Source organism: Citrus clementina, unplaced genomic scaffold, assembly GCF_000493195.1.
Source record: "Citrus clementina cultivar Clemenules unplaced genomic scaffold, Citrus_clementina_v1.0 scaffold_5, whole genome shotgun sequence".
Lineage (NCBI taxonomy): Eukaryota > Viridiplantae > Streptophyta > Magnoliopsida > Sapindales > Rutaceae > Citrus > Citrus x clementina.
In genome coordinates this window covers 12,029,130-12,037,890 of record NW_006262201.1, presented here as the reverse complement: position 1 = coordinate 12,037,890, position 8,761 = coordinate 12,029,130, and the positions used below count along the sequence as shown (strand labels likewise).

The 8,761-nt window shown below is 33.9% G+C and overlaps 1 pseudogene; it reads left to right on the top strand.

Moving 5' to 3' along the window:
* Positions 1-1,488: 1,488 nt before the first annotated feature.
* Positions 1,489-7,553, top strand: LOC18042896 (annotated as a pseudogene).
* The last annotated feature ends 1,208 nt before the right edge of the window (positions 7,554-8,761 follow it).

Below are 8,761 nucleotides of genomic sequence, written 5' to 3'. Positions count from 1 at the left end.
TAAGTTTAACAAATGTTTTGGGATGCTTTAGAATGGAAGAAGTGCCATCTATTTATAGGGAAAACAATGGCACTATTGCACCAACCCCTTTACTATTCCACCTAACCTAAGCAAATTGTCAATGGTGTCCATTTGGCAAATTTGACAAATTTGCCAACTTTTCATTTTTTCTTCAATTGTTTGGCAGCTCTTTGAAAATTTGCATGCTTTCTTGAATTTAGATGCCACGTGCATGATTTTTCAACAGAATAAAGCTCTGGTTCTCAAGACCAGAGTTGGAAAATTCGTGGACTGTTGCATGAATATATCAAAGAAAATCATAATGCCTCTCATCTGGAGGCAACCCAGGTAGGTTCTTTCTTGAGTTATATTTTTATTCATATTCCAGATTTACATAAATCTTACTGCACCATATCCTCCTGCTTTGTATCGCTCCGAGCTGGCCTTTACTAGTCTTTAACATGCTATTGTTTATTGCAGGAAGGTCTATCGGATGAAGCCTTTGTCTTGATACAGGTTTGGCTTGTGTTCTTATTGTCCCTATGTGCAATTTGACCAACTTTATTTTCATCTTATGGTTTCTACTGATGGAATAATTGTCAAATGTCAATTATTTTGTTCCCAAATATATTGAACTAAATTGATCTAATCTTAGTTATTTGTGTTGGGAAAATATGCTCTTTAAAAGCATATGTGTTTATTTAATTGTAATAAATAATTTTTCTGATTAATAAAATAAATGAGGTATTTTATTCAAGTATATGAATTATATTAATATTTTAAGTAAAGTCCATTTGATCATATTATATGTATTTATGTGATCACTATGTCGATTCATAGAAGACATAAATACAAGTTATCTTATGATTAAATAAATTATATTCGCAGTTGATAAATAAAGTTGGGCACTTTATTTAGGTATAAACTGTAATAAATTTATTGAATGATTTTTCTTAATCATGTAAGAATTTATTGATATAGTACAACTACATTGAACATGATCACATATGAGATTTAATTAACCTTGAAATGACTGTCAGACTTATTAAATCTCATAGGCATTGATTTTATTGTAATCTTGATCTTGAGTTAGTTATGATTTCATGATTGTAATTGTTATTTCATTTGATTTATCAATGGGCACGACACACACTTGTGGTCAAGATTACCCGGTATCTTGGTGGGAGCAATTATAAGTATTGAAATTATATATTAACAATATAGAATTTGTACAACACATCTCTTGATGGGTTTTCGGTACTTGATCATAGAATTCTCTAGCCAGAGTGTGTCAACTTATTTAGTGTGTTGAAAATGATCATTAGAGAAAACTAGTAAGTATCAAGGAACAAGATGTTATTAAATTGATTGGATAGTTGAGATATCAATTTAATTAACGATGTGGTACAAAGGATTGTGCAGTAAAGAAATCAATGTGGTATGGGTCAAATTATTATTCGAGAACACTATCCTGGATAGCATACAATTATGGAGGTCAGTTCCAATATTTTAGTGGAGTAGATTTGGAATTAAATAATTGGGCTAGTTTAATTACAGACCTAATTATTGTAGCTAATATTGTATTTACTCATATGATTATCGGGTTAGCTCATTTAATTGACTACACCACTACTGAATTAATAAGAAAGATAACTAGCTATTTAGGTCAAAAGTCTAAATATATCATTTAGTGGGAGGCTACATTTAATATGCTTGTGTGTAAGGGGCCTTATGTTATTTTGCAAGGTGGGCCCTTATAGAAAAAGCAACATGACTTTTGGTTTTTATTATTTGGAGCCTAGGGTTTTCACTAAAGGGAGATATAAAAAGACTTATTTTCTCTAAAGAAAAAGAAAGAGCCGCAATATACAGATCAGAGAAAAAGAAATTTTCTCTCTAACTTACTAATTGCTTTAGTGGTGATAAAGGCGCCCAAACGTCAAGTGTAGATCAAACTTGAGTCATAGCCTGGAAGATTATTTGGTGGCGGATCGTGATCTAACAGGAGTGGTGGTGACGGATCGTGATCTGGGAGTCTAAATCACTTCAGCGGAAAAAGCAAAGATTGTTCATCTTCTACGAGTTTCAAAGTACGATTTCTAGATTACGAATTCTTATATATTGTATGAGATCGATCCTAAATTTTTTTTTAATAAAAAAAACTGATTTTTCTCCAGCAATATAATACGAACATCTCTGAGAATGTACTAGGTGAGATGCACTGTGGATTATGGGAATCTATTCAACTCTTTAGTTCTCAAATTATTATTAGCAGAGTTTGTATCTCGTGGGACTTTATGCAAAGCAAAAGGAATTAGTTGTGTAACCCAGAAGTCTAAGCCCGGTTCAACCTATTAGTTAATTGTGCTTTTGGTTGGTTAGTAGATGTTCAATAAAGAAGCGATAATGGGTGCATTTTTTCTACGCATAGGAGGAGAGTGGTGGAACCAAACATGAGATGTCAATGATATCTCTCAGTGTGCAATTACGTGGCAGTTTCTTTTACTTAGATCTGCGTATAGTCAGATTACTAATTAAGTTAATTAACTTTGGAAATTGGAAACTTCCTGCAATTTTTTTTTTTCCGATTAAAGGCAATACGATGTGTTTCTAATAAGTCATTCCGCTCACAAGGTTTAATAACTCATTCCGCTCACGAGGTTTGCTTCTCTCGGCGCTCTTTGAAGCTTTAATCTGAATGACATAAGCAGTTGGTTAATTGATTGATTGATTTATTTAAAAATCGAATTAAGTATTTCGAGAAGTGGATTTGTTTTTGGAAATAGTTAACAAAATGCTTTTCCAGAAAGCACATTAATGCTTTTCCAGAAAGCACATTAATGCTTTTCAATAAACTCATTATTATTTGATGTTCGACAATATATTTTTATTATATTGGATGTGCATTGTTTCTATTTCGAAGTTAGGAAGTGACGTGATATATGTTTAATCTGCAGGAGATCTCCTATGAATTAGATACAAAGGTCAAGAAATATCTCAGAGGAGAGGGTGCTAATTTGGAGGTATGGTATTGTTGATTGAGATTTCTTGTCAGAGTTGATTTTTTATGATATTTATTCAGTTCTAAGCTTTTCATTTCTGCAGATTTTAAAAGACAAAAATTGAAGGGTCAACTTCCTCTCAGAGAAGAATTATATGGAAAATCTGCGAAAGCTGCTGCCAAAGTTGAAAAGGTAATTTAGTTTCCTATTTAACTTGTCATCTGTCATTAAATTTTCTCAAATTCTATTTTGAGAAGATAAGGTGAAAAATTTTACAGGATTGTATGTTTATGATATACATTTTTGTTAAAGAATCATATTGAGCTTGCTTCTTAGATAAAGATAACATATTGAAGGGGGCGGTTGGTAGAAGCAATTGCTTGTGAAGTAGATATCCTAAGCTCCAGAAATTAATATGATATCATGTTACCAGGTTGATGCCTGCTCTCTGACTATTTTTCTACCAATTTCCATTGGTTAAGGTTTTGTTTGACTCATTGTCTGTTTAAGGACAATTTTAAATTCAAATTTCTTGTTCCCGTAGTGAAATTGTGGCATGTCTTATGCAGTTGCATACCTATTATCTTTGTTTAAATTAGTTAAAAATGCAAAAAATTAGGAGAATTGTAGAAACTATGAAAGAAAAATACTGAAATCATTGCAACTCTTTTAAGGTTTGCTGAAAATATGTTGTTATCTATGGAAAGATCTTGGCTGAAAAGGGAAGGTGGATAAGGAATTGAAAAGTAATAAAGAGTTTTATTTTGTAAAATGAGTAGAATGGGATCAGAGTTCTTAACCATACACTTGCTCTAGAATTTCTGTTTGAGGAGTGAAATCCGTAATTTGGCTTTTGTTATTCAACTTTGAAGGGATTGGTAAAAGAAGGAATTTTTATGAAAATAAAAAGGGAAATTTTGCTTCAATGTTTAATTAAATTTGCTAGAGTTATCTTTAGAGTTAAAAGTTGGCTCCCATTGCATGCTTTTCTTAATAAAATATAGGCCCTATTTGTTGTTTAGATGCTGTAGTTTAATAGTGTAGAAAATATGACTTTTAAATAATAATTTTGAAAAAAAATAAGGGTATTATAGGTTTTCCACTATATAAGTGGTGGATTAAATCAACTTAGCTTTCAATCCACAATAGTTAATATTTGACAAACATTGTAATGTTATAACTTAAAAGCTACAGTTGCCCAACCTCAATATCAACTATGGCCGTAGTCTAGTAAAGTAGAATCTTGGACTTTTTGTTAGGTTGTAATACGATCAACAACACTTGGGTACAACCTTTTAATTTTCTGTTTTGGGCCATGTCTTAATCTTTGGATTCTTCTTTGGTTTTCTGGTCTCTCCAATTTGAGATAGTTATGCTATGTATTTTCATTGCCCACGACCTTATAAAATTGTTGCTGCGGTTCCTCTGAACGACTTAAAAGTACATTTGGTCTTTTGGTGATATTGCTTGATCAATGGTTCATTCACTGATGTTCATACTGCTATGTTGGGCAACTATCTTAAACAAAACTTACTTCTTTGTCTATTGCCTGACTAGTGTCATATTGCTAATGATAACTTTTGTTTTCGTCCTACCTGTGCAGAACTTGGTCCATATACTCTGGATTTTACCGTCAAGTGGTCGATATATGGCAGTTGCTGGACGCAAGGGGCACATAGCTGTTGTGGACATGAACAATATGAACTTAGTTAAAGAAATACAGGTATGCTGTTCTTTTGATGAGACCTCTTATATCTCTTGACAAACTGATTGCAATGTTACTTGTGTTTATCTAGGAAACCTAGTATGTGTTGACAAACAAGAAGTTATTTAGAATTTTAAAAAATAGGTTATGCTGGGACAAATGACTCAAATTTGATATTTTATTTATCTTACTGTTTGTTAGATTTCTCAGTATTACTTTGCGTACTCTAATGGAGTAATTTTCTTTGTTTGTACCTCCAGGTTCTATCTGGGAAGATTAAATGGATATACTGATTGTTTGTTGGTTTGTTCAGGTTAGAGAAATAGTACGCGATGTGGTCTTCTTGCACAATGAGCTGTTTTTTGCTGCTGCCCAGAAAAAGTATACCTGTTTTATTTTATTTTTTAATGTTTCAATGAATAGTAAATTCGTATGCTCTAAACGTATTGGTGTTCGTTCATATAGAGAATGCATTATTAACTATATTTGATGCTTGATATCTTTTGGTACCTTCATAAGAATTAGACACTTTGAATTAATTGAATTTTTTTGTCTCTGGGACCAGAGGTCTATTTTGGTCTGAGTCTTACTTGAATTTTCACTGCTGGCTATATTGGATATTGCTGGAACTTGATCAATCTAATTGATCGTTCTGCATGAGGTCATTCAAGGGAAAAACAAATCATGTGCAGAACTGATTAGTTATTTTCCTGATTTAGCTTTATTTTAACCAGTCAGTGACAATCTCCTTTTCAACAAAATTGGAGACTTTCAATTATCAATACTTGTTTAAAGGAATCCTTATTCCTCTGCAGCATGCTGCATATTTCTGTACAACATTGGAAAATTATTGGCATTCCTTTCTTGTTATGGTCGGTTGTAATAGGAAACTGGTCATCCCAAATCTTTTATATGGCTTAAATTTGAACCCCGTGAAGGCATAACTTGTTTGAGTTGGCCTAGGTTACCATTCCTTCATTGTTTTTGGTTTTTTTGGAGTTTATTTTTCAACCCAAACTCATTATGAAGCTCTATTTCAGGTGCTCCAGTTCTTTTTTTTTTTCTCAAATTCCCAACATACTCTGTTTTGGACATTTGGTTTTATTCATGTAAGTAAATTTCTTTGTTACTGATGACAACACACACACACAGTGTAATTCCTTGCAGTTTTGTAGTTCTTTAAAGAGTAATGATACAGCCACAAACTCTTGTACAAACTGACGTGGCATTAATTTATTGGTTGAATGAAAATATAAATTAATAAAAATAAATCATGTGGGCCAAGTGATATTTAATGCAACCAATCTTATCATGCCACATCAGTTTGTACAAAATAAGTTTGTACAAGAGTTTGTGGCTGTATCATTACTCTTCTTTAAATGAGCTTTCATTTTTATTATTGTTTTTATGTTTTGCCATCTTTTGATGACAGTCTCAAAGTTATATTTTTCATGGTTAGATATCAATATGAACAATGATGTAATGGACTCAGATAATTCTGTAGCTTTGTTTGAATGACAGCTAAAAATTCTAAATTTTGACAGGTACCCTTATTTTTACAACCGAGATGGCACTGAACTTCATTGTTCAAAGGCGAGTTCACTTTACTTGTAGGATTTCGATCTTTTTAGCTGTAGGTCGTTCAAATTTGAGAATGCCCAAGGTGATGTAGTCCAACCCAACAAGACTAATAATTTATGCTCTTTCAATCTTGCAAGAACATGGTGCAGTTCTGAAACTTCAGTTTCTCTTGGCGTCCATAAACAAACTTGGGCAGCTTTGATATCAAAATATTACAATGGGTGAGATTGTGGGTAATTTTTGGACTGGTCTAGGTCGTACTGATCTAATGTGGGTGAATCCCTTCAATGGGGTTGTTTCTTTGGGTCATTCTGGTGGTACGGTAACCATGTGGAAACCCACCACCTCTGCTCTGCTTATCAAGATGCTATATCATCAGGGGCCTGTTTCAGCGTTGGCATTTCATCCTAATGGTCATCTCATGGCCACAACTGGCAAAGAATGTAAAATTAAGATTTGGGACTTGAGGAAATATGAGGTTCTTCAGACATTAACTGGCCATGCAAAGACTTTAGACTTCAGTCAGAAAGGTTTGCTTGCTGTCGGGACTGGATCATTTGCACAGATTCTGGGAGATTTTTCTGGATCTCATAACTATAGCAGGTACATGGGTAATTCTATGGTGAAAGGCTACCAAATAGGAAAAGTTTCATTTCGCCCATATGAAGATGTGTTAGGCATCGGACACTCCATGGGTTGGTCTGGTATTCTTGTTCCCAGATCAAGTGAACCCAACTTCGATTCCTGGGTGGCAAACCCATTTGAAACATCTAAACAGAGGAGAGAGAAGGAAGTGCACTCTCTTCTTGACAAGCTCCTACCTGAAACAATCATGCTGAATCCATCTAAGATTGGTACGGTGAGGGAAGCAAAGAAGAAAGAGAAACCAACTAAGCAGGGGAGAGAAGCTGCAATGGAAGCTGCTGTTGAGGCCATTAAGGGGTTCGTTTGGAAGAATAAAACAAAGGGTAGGAATAAACCGAGTAAGAAAGCCAAGAAGAAACAAGAACTGATTGCACATGCCAGGAGACCTTTCTTGGATCAACAATTAAAGGAAGAACAATCCTTGTCTAAAAAAAAGCAAAAATTATTCGAGGAAGTTGAACTACCGGCATCTTTGCGGAGATTTGCACGCAAGAAACCAACGGCATGATTTTGGTTGGTTCTTGTTTTGTTGACATTTTTTGAAATGTTGTATTTATTTTCTTTTCTATCCCCAATTTTTTTTTAATGCCAAAAATGCATCTGGAGATCTTGTTTAATTGTCTTCCCCGTTGAGACACTAACTGGCAGAGAAGATTATTTCTATGATTATTTTTGCGGAGTCTAAGGCGCTACAAAACTCCCTTGGTATTGATCAACTTTACGAAGATCCCATTTTATTCCAGACGCTGGTAGCATTGGTCCTGTTGAGCCCCAATTTATTGCTTCTTCTCTACAGATAATGCTTACTACTTTAACTTGTTTTGAAAAATTAGGGTTTTGCGAGTATTTTATCTGGAAAATCTGTATTGTTATTGGGTGCTTCGGGTGCCAATCATATAAGATATAAGAAGAAAGATATTGAAATTTTGACATAAATTTTTAATCATTAATTTCAAGTAATCCAATGAAAGATATTGAAATTCAAAGTAGCATTTTACTGATGGTTATTCATTCACCATTAAATTGCTTGATTTCAATAGTTCAAAATTTATATTAAAATTTTAAGTTGAATTTGTTGAGTCATCAGATTTAGTTATTTTATTGCCTTAAATAAATCCTATTTATTAGGAAAGTAACTGTTAGTTTAAATATTTCTTCTCCATGATTCACGATCTGTTAGAGTGGAAAATGGGTAGTTTGTTTTTCAGTTTTCTTCCCTTGCTTTTGTATGGCTATAAGCCAATCGTTTAGCATTTGAATAATATGAGAATTATTCTGCAATTCTACAAAGTTGTGTGCTAAGCCTCTTATACCCAACAAAACTGGTATCAGAGCCTAAGGAACTGCAGCTTTCTTAGTGAGATTGATATTGCAGAAGAGTAAAACACGAGTTTGAGTGTCAAGACAATATTCTGAAAGAAGTTCTTTTGTTATGGCAACAGAGAATAGCTTTGTTCAACCTTCCATACCTCGCTTTGATGGTTTTTATGACCGTTGGTCAATGTTGATGGAGAATTTTCTGAGATCGAAGGAATACTGGAGCTTGATAGAAATTGGGATTCCCACAGTTGCAGATGGTGCTCAACCTACAATAGCAGAGCGCAAAGCCATTGATGAGGCAAAACTCAAGGATCTGAAAGTGAAGAATTACCTGTTTCAAGCCATTGACAGAACCATCATTGAAACCATCCTCAATAAGGAGACATCCAAGAGCATTTGGGAGTCAATGAAGCAGAAGTATCAAGGAACTACACGGGTGAAACGAGCTCAGTTGCAAGCACTTCGCAGAGAATTTGAGATACTTTAGATGAAGGAAGGAGAAACTGTA